The sequence below is a fragment of the Melozone crissalis genome, unplaced genomic scaffold, assembly GCF_028551555.1.
Source record: "Melozone crissalis strain CALT ecotype California unplaced genomic scaffold, PUWL_Pcris_2 ptg000139l_1, whole genome shotgun sequence".
NCBI classification, from domain to species: Eukaryota; Metazoa; Chordata; class Aves; order Passeriformes; family Passerellidae; genus Melozone; species Melozone crissalis.
The window spans coordinates 5,464,225-5,485,801 of NW_026535912.1; positions in this window are offsets into that span (position 1 = coordinate 5,464,225).

The window sequence follows — 21,577 nt, forward strand, 5'->3', positions numbered from 1 at the left end:
CCCTGCCTGAGCTCCAGTTGTGCTGGCTGAGTGTGCCAGGAGCAGCCAGGCCTGCGCAAGGGGCCTTTCAAGGAGCCATCCCTGTCCCTCTGCCCTGGGTTTGTGGCCATGTGGCAGAGGCGCAAGGCTGGATATTCAGGATTTGTCCGGGAAATCACTCCTAATGCTGAGAGGCTTGGTAGCATCTGCACTCGCAGTTCTAACGGAAATAGATGGCAGGAGTTGGTTTTAGGAATTATTTTCCTATCTACACATCATTCCTGGCTCTCTGAGGTCAGATATCCCCAGCAGTTCTGCTGCACTTAGAGTTTGCCACTGACAGATGGGAAAGGCAAAGGATTCCCTGTGGCTGAGGGAAGGTGAGGGGCTGGATGGGCTTGTTCCCAGCTGCCCTGGCTTTGCCCCTTTGGCTGCAATCAGAGCACAATCACACTCCCGGGTCACCCTGGGATAAACAAGTCCCTGCCCAGAGCAGAGGGATCCCTGAATGTCTCACTCTCTCTAAAGGTCTCTGAGCAAGCTCTCAGCACTCCCATGTGCCAAGGACACTCACAGCTCCATTGGAAACCCAGCAGCATTTCCTCAGCTTTTGCAGCTCTGCCTTTCCCTTTGGGACATTCAGGGAACTCCCAGAGGCTCTGGCACAGATTTCCACCCAGGAGGGCAGCTCAGAGCCTGGAAGGGCACAGCAAGGAGATCCCTGGCTGTCCCCTTGATGGGATCTCAGGGAGGGGGCCCAGCTCATTCCCCTTTCCCATGGACTGCTTTGCCCACAGCCCCACAGGTGCCAGGGAAGCTTGGACACCCCATTCCCATGGACAGCCCTGCCTGGCAGGAATGCCAAGGGCAGTGCCTGACTTAGCTGCTGCAAATGCCAGAGCCTCCCTGAGAGCAGCAGATAACAGTGACAATATCAGGGCAGGGCAGAACCAAGAGAAGATGTTGTGGTGCTGTGCCTGAGAGGGCAGGGCAGAAACAGCCGGGCACTCAGGACAGTGTTCCCGTGCCCAGCTGTGCCCGGCACCACCCACACACCAACAGTGCCCTCATCCTGCCCCCAGCACTGCTCTCTTCAGCCCCCTCTCCTTCCCTGAGCATCTCCCTGGGCCTGGACATTCCCTCCTGAGAGGAGCCTTGTCCCTGCCAGTGCTCACAGAGCCCATCCCAGCCTGTGTGCCCTGTCCGGGGCCCTACAGAAACCTGCCTGTGTGCAGGGCCCTGGCTGGGGCAGGCTCTGTGTGCAGCTGGGCAAGGGCAGCTCAGGAGAGCCCTGCTGGGCCCTGCAGAGGTGATGCTGCTGCTGTCCAGGGCTGAGGAGTGGCTGAGGGCCCTTTAGGAGGCTCCCAGCAGAGAGACTGACCAGCTTAATTTACAGTTCTGCAGTCCCTGTAAATGTTCAAACATTAGTTGTATGATTCTGTGTGTCCCTTTCAACTCAGAATGTTCTGTGATTCTGGGATTACAATTCCTGTTCTTCTTCTCTCATCCCCTTGTTTTTTATAATCAAAAGAGAAAAAAAAACCAAAACCTTGCAGCAGTGTTAGAACAGTAAAGTAAAAACCAGACATTTATTGGAAGATTTCAGGTGTCCCAGTGGGTATGGGGCACACCTGGGGCCTGATTTACACAATTTATTGAGGTTGATTAATAAAGAAAATTTAACAGGAACATCCAATAGGAGATTCACTTACCCCAGTTACACACCCCTGGCTCAATCCATTGGAGTAGGTCCAAGGGCTTCTTTGCCTTCAATTTTTGTTATGACTGCTCACATTCTGGTTCAAAAACAAAATGTTCTTGTAGGTTCTCTTCCTGATAATAAGACTATACAGGATACTATATGTATTGTATACTATATGTATTTCAGGAATGCATTTAGACAATCAGCTTATTTTTCTAAAATCAAAGAAAAAGCTTAGGGAAAATATTATAATGAATACAGGATTTTAGTTATAGAAGTATATAATAGTAATAGAGTTCATTAAAAGTTTAATAGTCCTAAAAAAGGATTATAGATTTATAATTATGTAATAGTAATTTACAGAGCTACAAATATATGAAAGATGTATAAAATGAAATAGCTTTTTGTCATCACCCCAACTTTCCCATCCCTCTCCAAGCAGGAAATTGAAATCACTCTCAGGAAAGCTCCTCATCTTTCCAGCAATCCCAGGCTTACCTTCTTTGGCAAGTGTCCTCTGGAGCTGTGCCCAGGCTGGTCTGGAGCTGGGAGCAGCCCTGCTGCACCCAGCTCCTCTCAGCAGCAGCCCCTGCCCTGTTCAGGATGGCTCCTTCCCCCCAGAGCTTCTCCCCAGCGCAGGGAGCAGCTGCCAGGGCTGGCTGAGAGCTGTCCCTGGCAGGCAGCAGAGTCCCTGCCCCAGCACAGCACCCTGGGCTGCAGGACCCTGCTCTGCAGGACAGCCCTGGGCACCCCTGGCTGCAGCCCCAGCTGCTCAGCCCTGCAGCAGAGCCTGGCAACAGAAGCTGCCTTGGGCTGTGCCTGGGCTGGGGCAGCAAGGAAAGCCAGCCCTGCCCTAGGGCCACAGCCCTGCCCTGGAGTAGCTCTGAGAGTCCTCCTGAAAGGTGCTAAAAGCTGTAGGATGTGCCAGCTCCAGGAGATCCCTGCAGGAACTGCAATTTCTCTTCCCACAGCCGGGGAATGACTGCTTCAAACCTGCGATGATTTCTGATCTAGTGAGCCCTGAGTGAGCTCTGCTCTGTGCTCCCAGCCCAGGCTGAGTTTAACCCCTCTGTGCCTCTGTGTTGTGCCCGGGGTGGCTGCAGGCAGTGCCCCAGCCCTGTTGGGCTGTGCACAGGAACTGCTTCTGGGCAGAGCTGTCTCTCTGCCGTGCTGCCCTTGCCAGGAGCTGCTTCTGGGTCAGGAGCCTCTGCAGGTTTTTCAAAGGACTTTGGTTTTGCTTTTGCCTTGGAGTCTCTGAGAGGTTTCTGCAATCATGGCCTCCAATTATCTGCTGTAATTAGTCCCTGGAGAGGCTTTGTCAGTAACAACATTCAGTGGGGCTCTTTTATGCTTCAGGATACTTCAGTTTTTTTAAGGTACTTGGTGTTTCCCTTTTGATACAGACTCTGTGAGAGGTTTGTGCAATCATGGCCCCAATTATCTGCTTTAACGAGTGCCTTGAGAGCTTTGTACTGACAGTAGTGCTCATTAATACTTTGAGATACTCAAGGTTTTTAAAGTACTTTCAATTTTCCTTTCTACACTGAGTCTCTGAGAGGATTTCATGCCATCCTCACCTCCAATTCTCTCCTCCAAGGAGTCCATGAGGAGCCTGTGTTGGGGATACATCTCAGTGGGACCCATTCATGCTTTGAGACACTTTGGGGTTTTCGTCCGTCTTTGACTCCTGGAAAGATTTGTGCAATCTCCTGTCAGACCCTGAGGTTCCAGGGCTCAGCTCCAAATGCACCATGGGGCTCATTATGACCAAGCACATCCTGGCAAACCATGGTTTTGCTTTGATTTCCCTCAACTGTAGTGCAGTTCACTAGGAAGTTGTTTTTCTATTGTTACAGAGAAATATTTCAAATAGCTTCTAATAAATTCACATTCCTATTTAAAGGGTGTATGGTTCTCTTTAGAGAAGAAATGATAGCAGCATTCTGTGACTGATAGACCCAGGGGCTTTCCTAAGCAGGTCTGGCCTGCTCTGAGAAGCTGTGCCTTGAGTTCTGACTCAGCGTGGAGAGCCTTGCTCCACATTTCCAAACCCCATCCTGTCTCTCTTCACTCACCTGGCGTCAGCTTAGCTTGGAGAACTGGCTGCACTCAGGCAAAGAGGGGGTTTTCTTCTTTTATTTTAGTTATCTGAAACTCCTAAGCTCCCTGTTGAAAACAGACACCCTCCTCAAGTGTTTGCCAAGCCCAAGCTGCCACCAAGACCACTCCAGACCTGCCCTGGGCCAGCTGTGAGGATGTGTGGAGGCCCAGAGGCCTACCATCAGAGTCTCAATCCCCTAAACATGGAGGACTGGTTCCAGATAAGAGGAATAGGCTTTCAGGTTAGGGTAAGACACTTTCTTCTCCCATTGATCTTTGCAGGCACATGATTTATGTCACTTTATGTTACCCCATTGGCCCATTGGCCTAATTACCCTAGTTCAACTCCTATTTCCCATGTTTGTTTAGCCCTAGAATGTTCTCTTATCTCTCTGTCCCTCCATTGGCCCTAGTTTGCTGTATTCCTCCACCCTTGTTTCCCTATTGTTGACCTGACCTTTGACCCCTCCTCTGCACCATTTTCCCCCCTATCCATTGGACTCTGACCCTCAGCTCCACCCTCACTACCCCATATAAGACCCTGTTCCCTCAGCCTACACCCTGTCTTCATCCCTGGACCCTGTTCGGGTGTGTACCCTGTTCCTGTACCAATAAACCCAGTTTGCTGAAGATCATACAAAGACCCATCCTGCCTATTCTGTCAGCTTTCTAAGGTAGCAGCGAGCTTTGGGCTCATGAGTGCTGGACGCTTCAAGGGCCTCAGTAGAGTCATGATGCTACACATGGCGCCCAAACAGGGACCAGATTCATTGAGGTCCCTGTGAGCGTCTCCAGCGGTGATCCTGCCAGCCAGATGTCACTGGAAGCTGTACGCCTTTGGGTCAGCCACAACACTGAAGTGAGATTCGAGTTCTACTGAATCTCACTGACATGGAAGTCGACAATCCTTTCAACATCCGTGGGACCAACTTTAGTGAGAGCCCCACAAGCCCCACTTTGGCTGAAGGTTGTGCCTGTGAGACTGAGAGTGAGTGACTGAGGGGCAGAGAGCTCCCAGGGGTTCGGGCTTTTGATTTTCTGTTCCTGTGGGTGGGAATTTCCTCTTCCACTGGGGGCAGCTCTGGGAAATACTCAGTCCCAAGCTGAAAATTATGTTTTTGTTGTTAAGTTTTGGGGAGTTTTAAATTTAGAGGGAAGTTCATTTTCTGAGGGGAGTTTGAAAGGTATTGTTCACTGGTAGTTTACAGAGTTTCCTGATATCTCTGTTGATTCTATCAGTCATCATTTTGGGATGCTCTTGGGGAAAAGCTTTATATTTTACAAACACAAATGGTTTCAATAGTTGGGAAGTTTTATCTGTTGTTTCATTCCATTTATGGGATCATTTCACAAGTTTATGGTTCTAATCCTTTGTCCTGGTTTATTCAATCCGCCTCCCACATTCCCAAACCCACATTCCCTGAGGACAGGACGGGAGATGGAGCCCACCCTTTGGCACAGACAAGCCATCTGCTACCTGTCATCTCTCCTCCTTTTCTGTCCTCTCCTCAGGGTGGTAGTTGCCATGCTGTCCTGAGATATTCCCTCACCCACATTCCTTCATCCCCTCATCCTAATCCCCCTTCCTATAAACCACAAGATGGCAATACTCCTGTGAGAGAGACCGCCATTTTAGAATCCCTCCTGTCTTCATCCCTATTTCCCACCTTTGCTCCAGGTACCTCCCCTGTGATGGGTCCCACCTTGAAGTTGAGTTCCACCCCTGGAACTGGACATGGGGCCAACCAGAAGGAAGCCATTTTGGCTACCATAGGCCTTCAACACCAGGTGTTGCCAGTTGGCCGAAAGCCCTGCACCCCTCCCAGCAGACCTGCTTCCTCTACAGAGGAAGACAGCGATAGCTTCTCGAAGAATGAGGATGAGTCCAGGGATTCTTGGCAAAGGATGCGGAGAAAAGCCACAAAGGAGGGGGACTGGGAGGTGGTATCCAAGATTCAGATGGCACCTGTGCAGTATAAACAGGGGCCAAAACCCTTAATGGGAATCTATTCCCCACAGGGAAATGAAGGATTTAGTAAAGGAAGCAAAGGATTATGGTGGGGGTTGACCCTGCTTTAACCATTTGCTGTACACGACATTTACTGCCCACATGATGGTACCATACAATTTAAAACAGTGTATGAAAATTATATTGTCACCTGCTGAGTTTATTTTGTGGAAAGGACTTTGGATAAATAAACTTAATGACTTACCAAAAAGTTATGTTGAGGAAGAAGAGTGACAACATCTCAGAATGAGCTGCATTACCGGGGAAGGAGACTATACTGGACTGCAACATCAGGCTGAAGTCTTCCCCTGGTCAATACTGGAAGATCTCAAAGGTGCTGCATGGTCCACCCTCCTCCAAACACCTGATGCTTCTACATCCCACACTGACTTCACTGACATTTGCCAGGGTCTGGATGAGAGCTGTATCAAGTTTGTCGATCACCTTATGAAAGTGCTGGAAAACCAGGTAGACGATCAAAAGGTCTGGGATTAATTTATTAGCAAATTAGCTTTCTGTAATGCCAGTATTGACTGCAGAAAGGTTCTGCACATCCTCCCCCTTGACCCTGAGTTGACCATCGCTCAGATGGTAGACGCTTGCATTTGCCAAGCGGTGTCAGATTGTGACTCCAGCCTAGCCAAGGCTGCAGGCCAGGTCGCAATAGAAGCACTGATTGCAGCAAATGTGCTTCCCCACAATACAGAATGTAATAAAGGCAGTGGAAACTGTTACAACTGCAGGAAATCTGGACATGTAGCAAAAGACTGTAAATAAAAGAATAACACCCGTTCTCATTTTCCACCAAGCCCTCAGTCCCACAGGCATTGCCCAAACTGTTCCTGAAGCCAACAGCACTACCAGCCCTTGGGAAACTCTGAGAAGAGTAGAAAATGACACCGAAGATGAAGTTATTCCGTCCCACCCTTCCATCGGTGATAGATGTCCTAGGTTAAAATATAAAGATGTATTCTATTTCCATTCTCAAGAGCTGTTGAAACCAGGAGGGGCATTGTTTTATTCCTTATCTCCTGTTAATGGGCCCATCAATGCCTTGCCACATGACACAGAGATAACTCCCTCCAGGAGCCATTTCTGTTTAATGGACCCATCTCATGACTGATAGAATGATATCAGTCCAGTGTGAGATGCTCTGCCCAGGGGGGAGGAGCTAAGCATCCCGACCTGGATATTATCTGGGGCTTCGGAGAGAACAAGCTGCCTTTCCACTGGATTTCCCAGAGGAACAGCTGTCTTTACCACTGGATCTTCAAAGGAAGGCTACACCCTGCTATACGATCACTATTCCAACATACCCACATCTGCCACTCCAGGAGGACTGCAGCCACCACCAACTGGACTGCTACCAATACAATGCCCAACAGGGTGTCAAGTTGTATTCTAACTTTGTCAGAAGTTTCTCTTTTGTCTTATTGCATGCATTTTGGTTTTTTATTTTTTTCTTTTCCTAATAAATTGTATTTCTGACTTGGAGTCTCTCACTGGTTTTGCTTTCAAAACAGAAAAAATGGAAAAGCCTGAATGGGTTTCCTGAACAACAAACCCCACTCAGGAAACACCTGATCCATCCAGGCTGCCTTGAATGGTGTCATCTTTCTACAAGAGACAGGGTGAGCAGAAATGGCCTCTGGAAGCAGAATTCTCTGAGTCTTGCAGCTGAATTCTCTGTCCCTGTCCTTTCCCTGGATCTCAGCTGCAGATGGAAGCTGCTGGTGCCATGCTCACCATTAACATCTCTCTTGAATGCAAACAGATATTCCCATCTGTTTTAAGCAGGATTTTTCCATGTTTCTACAAAACTTTTGTGTTCCCCATGGAACGAAAGGGCCATTTTGACACTGAGGGTGTGACGTGGAAGCAAGGAGTCAATTGTGACACTCAAATGCCATGGACCCAAGAGGCCATGGTGAAACAGCAGGGCCACATGGATCCAGTGGTCCATTGTGACACCTTGGATCCAAGGAGACCATGGAGACACCCCCAGAACCTCATGGAACCAAGGAGTCCATGGTGACCCAGTGGGGTTGCATGAAGCCAATGGTCCATGGTGACACTGCCCTTCCAAGGAGTCCATTTTGACATTGTGGAAGCTCATGGAGTGAGAGAGGCCATTGTGACACTGAAGAAGTTCATGACACCAAATATCCATGGTGACACAGGAGGGCATCATGGGAACCAAGGAACCGCTGCTGGCTGTAGGGAAACTCGTGGAACCAGGGGCCATTGTGGCACTGCAGAAGCAACAGAACTGGTGGACCTTGTCCCCTGGCCCTGCACAGCCCATTGGGAGGCATGGCAGGAGCAGCACCCTGGGAGCCTCAGGAATGCCCCTCTGGGATCCATTGCACCCACTCCCAGGGACTGGAATTCCAGTTCCCTGCCAGGAAAAGATGTTCCTGTTCTTGAAGGCAAAGCTCTCAAGAAGGAGACAAAAGCCAAGTGGAGCAAGATCCTACAGTGACATTTCAATGCCAGCCTTCATAACTTCATCCATGGTGGTTGTAGCTCGTGGATTGGGAATGAAATCAGGGCAAGGTCTTTGGTGGGAGCTGCCCTGGGTCAAGGGAGACTCAGAGAGAAACAGAACGGGCAGAGAAAGGCAGGAGAGAAAGGAGGACACAAACACAATCAGCTGAGAAGGTGACACTCTGAAAAACAAAACGGAACTGAAGGAAAGTGAATGGGACAGAAATCAATAATTATGAAAATTTTATTTACTATCAAAATAGATCACACAAACTCAGACCTACACAATCCTAATCCCAGACCGTCAAATTTGGATCCCACTTCTCCCAATCTCCTTTCAATCCCATCTCACCCTGGAGGCTGTGGAACTGAGTAATTTTGGCACGGGACTGGGTTTGTTTGAGGTGGGAACAAGGCAATTTGATGTGGGATTGAGCCCCGTGAGGGTAAGATTGACTTGTTTTCAGTGGGGCTGAGTCATTTTGAGATGACAGATCAATCCATCTTTACTTGAGAAGTGCAAAGATATGGAGAATATTTTCTGAAATCTCCCAAGAACCCATAAATCTTCCAGAATATGTCCCAAAACCATAAATTCCTGCTCAAGTAACTGCTAACTGGTGGAACTCTACACATCTTTGATAAATTTCTTTATTTTTAGTCCTATTTCAGGTATTTTTAAGTGATAAAGAAATATCAAGAGGAAACTTGAGCCAAAGCAAAAGGATAACCAGCCAGGTGTCCTCCCAGCACAGATCACTGGGAATGTGGGTCACCCCGGCTCTGCTCGAAGTGGGTCCTCCCATGGGGTATGAAGCTGGAGTGGTGCACAAAGCTCTTCCTGCAGTTGGTGCATTTGCAAGGCTTTCCTTACTGGTGACTCCGTTGGTGTCTGGTCAAGTGAGAGCTGCTGGTGAACATCTTCCCACACTGGGGACACTCGTAGGGCCTCTCCCCAGTGTGGATGCGCCGGTGGGTGATGAGGTGGGAGTTGTGCTTGAAGCCCTTCCCGCAGTCAGGGCAGCAGAAAGGCCTCTGCTCTGTGTGATTCTGCTGGTGGCGGAGCAGATGGGACCTGGTCTGAAACCTCTTCTGACACTGGGGACACTTGTGGGGCCTCTCCCCAGTGTGAATCATTTGGTGGATGACAAGTTGGGACCTCTGACTGAAGCCCTTCCCACATTCCCCACACTTGTATGGCCTTTCCCCAGTGTGGATCACCTGGTGGTGGATGAAGTGGGACTTCTGCTTTAAGCTCTTCCCAAATTCCCCACACTCATAGGGCTGTTCCATGGTGTGGGTCCTCTGGTGGGAGATCAGGTTGGAGCTCTGGTGAAAGCTCATCCCACATTCCCCACACTGGTAGGGCTTCTCCCTGGAATGGATGCGCCAGTGGATGATGAGGTGGGATTTCTGCTTGAAGCCCATCCCACAGTCAGGGCAGCGAAAGGGCTTCTCCTCTCAGTGAATCCGCTGGTGGTGCAGGAGGAGATTGGAGCTGGTCTGAAACCTCTTCTGACTCTTGGGACATTCATAGGGCCTCTCCCCAGTGTGGATGCGTTGGTGGGTGACCAGGGCAGAGCTGCAGCTGAAGCCTTTCCCACATTCCCCACACTCGTAGGGCCATTCCCCTGTGTGGATCATCTGGTTGCAGATCAGGTGTGAGTTCTTCCTGAAGCTCTTCCCACACTCCAAGCACTTGTAGGGCTTCTCTTCCACGAGGTTCTGCCACGGGGATTTGTCCTCCCTGGTTTCCATCCTCAACTCTTCCTCTGGGGGAGGAAGAACAAGGAGAGGATGGGATTTGTCTCCATGCAACAGGGAAGGGGAAGGAGATCCCCCCAGTGCATCCCTGGCAGGATGGCGATGGCAGAGGGGTTGTCCTGCAGCCGGGGGCCATGCTGGGCTGGGAGATGGAGCAGGAGAGAGGGGGAAAGGGGCACTGACTTTCTCCTCACCTGCCTGGGTGTCGCGGGGCATTGTGTCAGTTTGAAAAGACAGGTGTCTGCCAAGGAAGGCAGGAGACTCCCTTGAAATGGAAAATGTTGATCCCTTCCCTTGGAATTATAATTTTCAAAATATGGGGCTGTCAAGCAAAATTTATGGGAATAGGTATAACAGTTCTTCAGTAGGAAAATAGAAAATACAAATGCAATAGTACTAAAAAACTACTTACAGAGTCAGAATACAACCTGACACCCTGTTGGTCAGAGTGTTGGTAGCACTCCCGTTAAATGGTGGCTGCAGTGCTCCTGCAGTGACAGGTGTGGCTCTGTTGGAGCAGTGATCCTGTAGAAGGGTGGAGTTTTCCTCTGAAGGTCCAGTAGTGGTTTCGATGGGCCTGGTCTTCCTCTGGGATCCAGTGGAGCTGAAAGCTGCTCTTCTGGGAATCCTGTGGGAGAAGGCTAACTCTGTTGTTCACATTCTCAGATTATATCCCAGTAGAAATGCTTGGCTCCTCCCTCTGGGTGGAGCTTCCCACAATGGGGTGATGTAATTTTTATCAGTGACACTCAATGGCCCATTAACAGACGATATCTCCCTGGAGGGAGGATTCCTTGTGGAAGAGATAAAGTAAACTGCTAAATTAACAGATGATAACTGCCCCACCTTTAACAGATGGTAATTGAACACACATCCAGCTAAACCTGAGAAGCTGTTCCAGCCTTGAAAAGCAGGATTTGGTACCAGGATTTGATAGGGAATGCAACCCTGACTGAAGGCAGAGGTAGAATCTCCAGAGCCTGCAGCGAGAAATGCAAAGCTATGTGATAATCATTTCAACATCTTCTCTTTTGCAATTATCTACTAATGATTATTTGCCTTGCCTATCTAATATTTTTGAAAATTTTGGCAAATTTGCATTATCTAAATTACCCTGTTCCTTAAGTTAAGTTGGTATCTGTGTCTTTGGTGCTGGCCATGTCCAACGGTTAAACAGGGCCCCATCCTGCCTAAGTGTTACCTGGGAGACAAAAGTGCTCACTTCAAATGTCCCTCTTTCCTCTTTGTTCCTCCTTTGGTCAAGGGTATCCCTGGGGTCAGTTGGGATCACCTGTCCTGGCTCTGTCCCCTCCCAAACTCCTCCACACCCTCAGCCCCTCCCCAGCGTGGCCGAACAAGGGGCAGGACAGGCGTTGGCTCAGTGCGAGCTCAGCAAGAACACAATCATCTCTGTGTGCTCAGCCCTGTGCTCAGCACCCGGCCCCGGCATTTCCTCTGCTCCCACCCCGGACCCCCCTTTCCCACCCCTCTGCTCCACGGCCGCCGCAGTACCAGCTGACAATAGAAGCAATTCTGTGGCAATCCCAAGTTTCACTGGTTCCTGCACAGCTCCAGCTCAGCTGCTGGCAGGTTCCAATAAAAGTGTAATTCGGCCCAATACAGATATTATTAAAAGAAAGGGGAAGCTCTTAGTAGCTGTCACAAAGGTGACAGGGATGAAGAGAATAATGATTCTCACATTTGGCAAGGAACCCAAGCCTGGGAATTCAGTAGTTATTGGGAATTTACCTACTTGACCTGGGCTTCTTGTAGGACTTTCAGCAGCCTTGTGTTCCTCACCTTGGGGTGAATGAACCTTGTCAGTCTCACTGGTATCATTTGCTCCCTTTCCTCCAGTGATTTTAACAAACTTTTCAAGGAAAGACAACAAAATATTTTCTTTACACTCCGGAATCACAATGGCCATTTTTCTCATCAGTTCTCCCATAGGTCTCTCAGAGGAAGCTGTGTCCAAGTTTCCAAGAGTTCCTCCAGAGAGAATTACAACCTCCTCAGAGGAAGGAACCATGCTGTTGTCAAAGGCACCTGGGGTCAAAGAACACTGCCCTGAACTCACTATGCCAAAATAATGTCACAATCTGGTTAAGAAAATTGTTAGAGAGATTGCCTCTGCCCCAATTAGGCGATAACGATACCAAATCCAAGGTGGATTTTATTAACAGCAAATGTGAGGTAGAGAGAGAGATGGAAAGAAAGAGAAAAGGGGGGAGAGCAAGGGAGTGACAGGGACAGAGACCTCCCCTGGAACAGGGCAAGTGTGATATTGTCCCCTGTGTGTGTGGCCTTCCCAGGGTGGGGGTTTTACACCTGAGCCAGTTTGGGTAAGGGGGGTGGTGTTCACCCCCCTGAGCAGGGATTACCCCACTGTTTCAGGTTGCAATGCAAGATATAACCAAATGCCTGTTTCCAATCCCCATCTTCATCAACTGCTATTAAAAGGCAGGGCAGTATTCTTTATCTCTTCCATGACTCACCCCTGATAACGCCCTCCAGGGAAGATATCTTCTGCTAATGGGCCATTGAGTGTCACTGCAGGACTGATAAAATTCCATCATCCCATTGTGGGATGCTCCGCCCATGGGGAAGATCCAAGGATTCCTACCTGGATATGGACTGAGGCTTTTAACACCAGGAGCAGCTTGCCTACTGGATTCCCAGAGGACAAGAGCTCCATAACCACCACTGGACCTTCAGAGGAAGACCAGACCCTTGTACAGGATCACTGCTTCGACATAATCATCTTCATCACTCCAACAGGACTGCAGCCACCATTTAATGGGACTGTTGCCACTACCCTGACCAGAAGGGTGTCAGGTTATATCCTGACTCTGTCAGTTTAAGGCAGTGTTTCTGTATAATTGCCTTGATCTTCATTTTCTTATTAAATTGTAATTCTGACTTAGACACTCCCCCAGGTTTGACTTTAATCCAGTACAAAAGACAATGTACTCACCGCTTGTCTTTTTGCCAAACCAGGATTTCCTATTCCCAAAATTTAATTGGATGGAGGAAGAGGCTGCGAGGAACAGCAAAGAACCCTGGGATACCCAGGCAGGTAAGGAGGAAGTCAGTGTCCCTTTCCCTCTCTCTCCTGCTCCATCTCCCAGCCCAACATGGCCCCTGGCTGCAGGACAACCCTGCTGCCAATGCTGTCCTGTCAGGGAAGCACTGGGGGGATCTCCTTCCCATTCCCTCTGGCATGGAGGCAAATCCCATCCCCTCCTTGTCTTTCCTCCCCCAGAAAAGGAGCTGAGGATGGAGACCATTGAGGAAAAAGCTCCATGGCAGAACCTCATGGAAAAGGCCATTTTGAGTGACTCCACAGTGCAGAATTCCAATGGGGAGGAAAATCCCCAGAGATTGTACATGAGGATGGGCTCCAAAGCCAGCCCAGGGTGCTCTGAGGAGGAAACACCCACTCTGTGCCAGGAAGGTGGACAGAGCTTCAGCCAGAGCTCAGAGCTGGTGATCCATGGGCAGCTTCATGATGGGGAGAAGCCCTACAAGTGCTTGGAGTGTGGGAAAAGCTTCAAGCAGAGCAGCCCCCGTATCCAGCACCAGATGATCCACACAAAGGAATGGCCCTATGAGTGTGGGGAATGTGTGAAAGGCTTCAGCTACAGATCCACCCTCATCAGGCACCAACGCATCCACACTGGGGAGAGGCCCTACCAGCATCCCCAATGTCAGAAGAGGTTTCAGAGAAGCTCCAATCTCCTCCAGCACCAGCAGATGCACACCAAGGAGAGGCCCTTCCACTGCCCTGAGTGTGGGAAGGGCTTCAAGTGCAAGTCCAACCTCATCACCCATCGGGGCATCCACACTGGGGAGAGGCCCTACGAGTGTCCCCAGTGTGGGAAGAGCTTCACCCAGAGCTCTGCCTTGACCAGTGACCAACGGAGGCACCGGTAGAGGTAAGGCCTGCCAGTGCCCCAAGTGCAGGAGGATTTTTGTTCACTGCCACAACTTCATCCATCATTGGAGGATCCATGTTGGGAAGAGTCCTGGTGATCCATGTTCCCTGTGATCTATGTGGGGAAGACACCAGTCTTTTGTCCTGCCCCTCCAAGTGACATGATGTACATTGAAAAATATGAGGGTCTGGCCATGGCCCTGTCATTACATTCACTCCCACCTCACGTCATTGCCAGGGGTAGGAAAGGGATTCTCACTCCCTAAGGAGAAGGGTGTCCTTTCCAGGAAGGGAAAATTGCGGCCAGACAAACCCAGTGAGTTGTGTTTTAGTTTTCCCTGTAAACAATTTTGCTTATCCCTTCTGTTGTCAGTGTTGTTTCTGTTCCATTTGTTCCTTATCTCGTTGCTGTTCCCAATAAATTGTTCTTATCCCAGCCCACGATCTTTGCCTTTTATGCTTTCCATGGGAGGCGGGAGGGCAGCGAGGGCAGCACGGTTTTAGCGGGAGCAGGAAATTGGGGATTGCCATTTCTAGACTCTGGCCCATGGAAACCAAGCATCCCAGCTGGTCCCAGCCCTGGTGGCCATGGCAACAGCCTTGGGAGTGGGTCCCTGGCTGGGGCTGTGGGAACCTCTTCCCTTTGGTGCCCAGGGACAGGAGTGGAGGGAACGGCTGCAGCTGAGTCGGGGCAGGCTCAGATTGGATGTCAGGAAAAGGTTTTTGCCCAGAGGCTGCTGGGGCCCTGCCCAGGCTCCCCAGGGAACGGTCCCGGCTCCAGGGCTCTCTGAGCTCCAGCAGTGTTTGGATGGCGCTGCCAGGCCCAGGCTGGCATTGTTGGGGTGTCCTGTGCAGGGCCATCATTTGGACTGGAGGATCCTGATGGGTCCCTCCCAGCTCAGCCAATTCTATGGTTCTGGGATCCCATGAGCCTGGGGATGGGATTGCCAATGGTTGCCATGGCAATGGGCTCTGGCTGGAGGCCTGATCTGGTGTCCATCGCAACCATGCCTGGCATGGGGTCTCCATGGAGCTGCCAAGGGACTGAGCATAGCAACAGGGGGCTGGTGATGGTTGCCATGGAAACTGACCATAGCAACAGGGGGCTGAGGATGGTTGCCATGGAAACTGCCTATAGCAACAGGCAGCTAGTGATGGTTGCCTGCTAAGGATCAGATTTGTCACAGGCCCTCATAGGGGTTCCATGCGGACTTTCCAAGAGTCTCCAGGCTGTTCCAGAGCAGAAATGTCATACGCAGAGGCAGGAGCTCCATGGAGACCTCCCATGGCTTTCTGGGGATGGTAAAGAGCCTTGTGGTCAGAGGCAATCACAGCCATTCCATGGTGACATCCCAGGGGACCTTGGGCTGCAAAGGCACCGATCTGTCACAGGCACTCACGGGGGCTCCACGGTGACATCCCAGGAGTCCCCAGGCTGCCAAAGAGCCAGGATGTCCCAGACACTCAAAGGGGTTCCTGTCATGGGCACAGAGGGAGCTTCAGGCAAAGTTTATTAGAGGAGCTCCTGTTGGGTCACATGGTGCAGAAAGGAGCCCCAATAGCCCCCATAGATCCCCAATGTCACTGTTTAATCAGAGATGACACAGACTCAGATCAGAAGGCTAAGGGCTAAAAGCCACCCATTTATTCAATGCTGTTGTTTTTTTATCTTGGTTTGCTACAGGTGGACCTCATTGGTCATTTAATCAATGGTCATTAATGATTAAATGATTAATTGGTCATTTAATCAACACATTTCACATGATTGCCTAATTAAGACAACACCCTTCAGTAAACAATATCATGGAAAAGAGCCAACCTATAAAAAACATTGTCAAGGCACCATTTACTGATGTTTGTTTTACATTGGGCCTTTCTGGGGGCTCCCTGGATGGGGGAAACCTCCTATAACAGTTCTGTGTGAGGTAAAAGGAGATGGACAGGACTTTTCCAGTCTTTAACTTCTTGTTTATTGTTAGATTATCTAAAGTTTTGCATTGCAGTCTACACCAGGTTCAGCACATTGGAAAAGCATTGCAAAATGGCCCCAGAATTTATGGTTTTAAGGTCTTGTAAAGTTATCTCATCCAATCAACTCTTAAAAAGATAGGTTATTTCTACTTATCTACCACTAGGTCATCCCTTAACTGTCCACATAACCTCTGCACTGTGCTTTCCTTGACCAATTACCCTGTGCTACCAACACAGCAGAAAATGGAGTAGATGAAGAAGAAGACAGGGACTACACCCAAATTCCACATGTTGCTTCCTATCTACACCACACTAAAAATCCCAAAACCTAAATTTCTCAGCCAATGACATACTATACTATTCACTATTATCTTTTTCCTACTTGGGTAAATTCTAATCTATCTCAATGTCCTGGAAGTCCTCTCCATGGGCAAAGGTTAAAGGCAGGGTTTCTCTGGGGGTCAGGACCCCTCAGAGCAGACAGAGAAATATTCCCTGTGCCCTGGATTCCCACACATTTAACCTAAAATCCTTTAACCCTTAACATGTGATGTTACCCAAAAATGTTCCAAGTAAGCAGGATTAGAGGGAGAAGAAATAGAGAACCACAGAAAGACAGAAGATCCATAGAAAGAGACGCACATAGGTAGCAACTGAAGGGGTCCCAGCATCACCAACAGAGGAACCCCAAGGGAAGGCAGGACCCAGACCATGGGCTGGCCTCGTGCTCTGGCTTTTAACCCCCTGGGCCTTCATGGGCCCACCCCTGGGGTGGGACTGCCAGTTGTTTGCCCAATCAGAGTCAGGGTAGCACCAGCTGCTAGTGTGTGATTGATTGAAAGCTCAGCCAGTCAGAGCTGGGTTAGCACAGCCCCTGCTGTGTGATTGACAGCTCTGCCAGGCCAGGGCTGGGGGCGCGGCTCTGTCCAACCACAAACCAAGGCCTGACCCGGCCCTGGCCCCACACGGGCATTCTGAGCATCCCAAGGTGTCTCAGGACAGTGATCTCATCCAGCCTCTGACAGCGACCACGGTGACACTACGGATCCTCATGGAAACATGGGTCAGTTGTGACAATGGAGATCCAAGGAAACTATGGTGAGACTGTGGAATCCAGGAATCATGGAATCAAGGAGACCATTGTCCAGATCATGAGCCCTATGGGAGCAAGGATCAATGATCAAACTGTGGTTTGATTGTGATTGATTTCAAATAGAAACAAGGAGCCATTGTTTTACAGTAGGGCTGCATGGGGCCAATGGACCCTTGTGACTCTGTTTGGGCTCCTGAAACCAAGAAGCCATTGTGACATTGCCAGACCTCATGGAATCAAGGAGACCATTGTGACAGTATTGGGACCCATGAAGTCAATGGAACATGGAAGAGGTCTGCCTGGTTTGACCTCCTGGGGGCTGTCTGACAGGTCTCCCTGAATTTGACATGTCAAGGGCCACTTCCCATCTGACCATGAAGCACTGGAGCTCCGTGCTTTTATTCCTATGGGAAAGAACTGTCTCTCTTGTCTAGGGACCCATGGCCAAAATTGAGATTCCACCTCTAAAATTCCCTATATCCAAGGGTTTCTCCCAAACAAAATCTGCCAATACAGTCAAGTCTGGCTAGCCTCCACCTCTGGTGACTGCCTCTCATCTGCCTTAGGCTCACTTGTTTCCTGCCTATGGAGGCCACTTTGACACTGCGGGGCATTGTGGAGCCAAAGGGCATTGTTACACTGTAGAAACCTGTAGAACCAAGGGGATCATTGTGACACTGTGAGTACCATGGATCCAAGGGGCCATTGTGACATTGTGGGGCCTTGAGGAACCATTGAGACCACTGTGACACTTTGGGGTCTTTTGAAATGCAGAGGACATTGTGACGCGGCAGAGTACCACAGATCCAAGGGACCTGTTACACTGTGGAGCCTCATGGAACCAAGGACATCACTGTGGCTCTGTTGGGCCGCATGGCCCCAAGGGGCCAGTGTGAAGCACCAGGGCTTTGTGGAGCCAAGAGACCATTTCTGCATTTGAGGGCCTCACGGAGCCAAAGGGCCGCTGTGATCCTGCGAGGCACCATGGATCCATGTAAACCATTGCGACATTGCAAGGCCCCATGGAGTCATGGAGACCATTGTGACCCTGCAGGCCCTCATGGAGGGAAGGGGCCATTGTGACACTATGGAAACTTGTGGAAACAAGGGAATCATTGTTGCACTACTGGGCCCCAATGGAACCAAGGGGCCATTGGACACAGAGAGGCTTCGTGGAACCAATAGACCATTGTGACACTGTGGGACCTTGGGGAACCATGGAGATCATTAGGATCCTTAAGGACTTGTGTAATCAAAGGGCCATTATGACACCTGAGGGCACCATGGAAGCAAGGAGCCATTGTGACACTGCAGGGCCCCGTGGAACCAAGGGAACATGAAATAGATTTGGTTGCCTTGGCCTCCCAGGGGTCATCTGACAGGTCTGACTGATCTTGGAATGTGGAAGGCTGCTTCCATCTGCCCCTGAAACACTGAGGCTCTGGGCTCTTCTTTTTATGGAAAAGAACTGTCCATTTTTTCCAGGCAGCCATGGCCAAAATTTGGATTCCACCTCCAAATTTCTGTGTATCCAAGAATTGCTGCCAGATAAAGACTGCCAGGAGAGACAGATCTGGCTGGTCTTTGATTTCTGAGTGTGAGAACTCACCTGTTTTCCAAACACTGGAAAGGGCTCTTTTCTTTTCTTTGTATGGAAAAAATCATCCTTCTCAGGCACAAAAAATTCTGAAATTAGGATTCCACATTAATAATTTTGAATATCCAAGGGTTACTCCAAGCAAACCTGCCAGAACAGACACATCAGGCTTGCCTTGGCCTCTGGTGGTTGCTGTTCATCAGCTCCTGAAACATGGGGCTTCTGTGGCTTCCTTCCTATGGAGACCAACGTGACATTTGGGAGCCTTGGGAAATGAAGGCGCCACTGTGGCACTGCAGAGCCCCATGGATCCAAGGGACCATTGTGACACTGTAGAGCCTCATGGAACCAAGGACATCATTGTGGCTCTGTTGGGCTGCATGGTCCCAAGGGGCCAGTGCAAAGCAGCGGTGTGGTGGTTAGCCCAGCTGTAACTCAGAGTCAGCCAGATCTTACCCCAAAAGAATTTGGCAGTAGTTTCAAGCCCCAGGAATCATTTGTTTAACTTAAGGTGAGTTTGAGATTTCCCCCATAAGCCTTTAGCGTTGCTGTGCTAACTTGTCCAAGTGTCTACTCCCCTGTTGGTTACTTGTTTCCCCTACATGGTTATCGTTCTAATTTGCTAGCCCCAAGTGTACATGTTGTTGCTTCCCCTTTGACTCAGGTCTTTGGATCCTGCCCCTCATACTGTTCTCAACTTCTCCATGTTTTTAGTTTTTCACCCCATTATTAAAGTTCCTTTTAAACAACTCTGTTGATCCTGCTCCTTTTCATTTTTGGCACCCTCACCCTGAAGTCAGGGAACCAGAGAGGTTTGTCACAGCCACCTTCATTGTGACATTTGGTGCCCAAACAGGGACCATGACATTCAGGGCTCCCTGTGTAAGTCACGTCAGCTGGGGTTAACTGATGGATAGGCAAGCACTCCCTGGGATTTTGGATTGCGCTGAGCCCAATGGATTCATCGTTGCTTCGAGGGACCTTTCCCAGGATATGCAGAGACAACAATGATTTCACCTGCATAGGATTGCAGGTGGGTTTAGGGAAATGCCAGACATTTATTGCCGATTTTGCCATTGTGTTTTTAAATTATGCACCCACGTCCCATAATTGATTTGGGGTGTTTCCGTGGCTCTTCCCCATAAGGCAGAGAAAGAGAAGAATCAGCAGCCAGATGTCCAAAGTAGAAAGGAGCATATATGGATGCTTCAAGTTAATTCTCACTGATCATGACAAAGTATTTTCAAAGAACGAATCGAAATCAATCATGAGGTGGATCATTAAAAATTTTCCAGATGCCTCTGCTAATGAAATCCATACCACTGAATTTTGGGAGTCCGTGGGACTTAAAATGTACAACTTTCAATAAAATGGGACCCCATTGCACCCCAAATGCTCCCCATCTTCCACACCACCCTCACCAGCAAGCCATGTGTTGAAAACTCAATCCGTTGGTCACTCCTAACTCAGGACCTCCCCTCAAACTTTCCCTCCTCAGACCTTCCACGATGGTCCAAGACGGCAATGGCCACGCTGACTTGGAGCATCATGCCCTGGAGACTCAAGATGGAAGGAGCCTGAATGTGGCTCGGGAGCCCAACCATCCTCCCTCCATCTTGGCTCCTCCATTTCCTGCTACCACAACCTTCTCTTCCTCCCTGAAGGAACCTCCAGACTCCACCCCCACAACTGTGGGTCATGCCCCACTGTCAATCAGTCCACCTTCACCCTGGGCCATGCCTCCAGAACTCCACCCTGGAAGTCCGCCATCCTAAATCAAGGCCCTTCCTGCCCAACACCTGACAAAATGGCAGCGCCCTTTGCCTCACCCTGTGGCAACAATATAACCCCACGATCGAAGATGCTAAGCCCAACTGTCTCACTGTTTCTAATCCAAATGTTTCAGCTCCAAGTTATTCTTCCTCCCCAGAAGACAGTTTGGACTCCTCAGAGCCACCTCACCCCTCAACCCCAGAAGGTCCCTAGGAAAGGAAGGAGATTGGCGAATAGTTTTGAAATTCCTCATTGCCGCAGTATGTTATGAAAGAAGGGGGCAGAATCCCAGGTATCAGCCACTGGTTTGAGGGGAAATCAAGGATCTATGTAGGGCAGCTAAAAACCATAGGAGGGACTTACCTTGTTTTATTGGCCTAATGAGGGCCATCTGTACAGCATGTCTTAACTCCCTATGATTTAAAATGTATTATGACCATGTTGTTGTCACCTACAGAATACACCCTGTGGGAAGGGGGATGGAAGTGTTTACTAAATCAATTAATAGCAGACTATGCCAATAATGAGGCAAGGGCATAATTGACAATCATCCATCTAGCTGGAGAAGGACAATACAGCCCACCAGATGACTGAGCAGCAGGTATCCCCAGAGAAGTATTGGATAATATCAAAGAGATGGCTTTGAAAGCTTTACTCCAGGTATCGGATGGTAGCACCCCCAGTTTGGACTACCTTGGGTGGCTGCAGCTAAAGCTTTAGGACAATTAGACCATCTTGGGTGCCTGTTAAGTAAGCAAACCAATGCTACCTCCCTCACATTGAGTGGCCTGGCCTGCTCTCAGACATAGAGACCATCAGACATGCCACCTTGCAGAACACCGATAGAGTTTTTACTCTGGGCACATGGGCATGGTTGGTTAGACTCTGAGGGCATGTGTTGCATGAACCTCTCCAGCCACAGCAAGTCAATCCACAAGAGCATTCAGGTACTGAAGGAAGGGTTCAAGAAGCTTCAAGTCAAAAACAAAGACTGGTTCAATAAACTCTTCCAATGAAAAGGACTAAAGGGTTGGATGATGTCTAGCTAAAACAGGACATTTAACTCTCTTAGTTGTTGTTGTTGTAATGTTAATTTTCCCATGTTTGTCTGGATGCTTTTTGAAAGACTTAAAAAATTCTTTCAGTTCCATCTTTGCTGTAAAACCGAA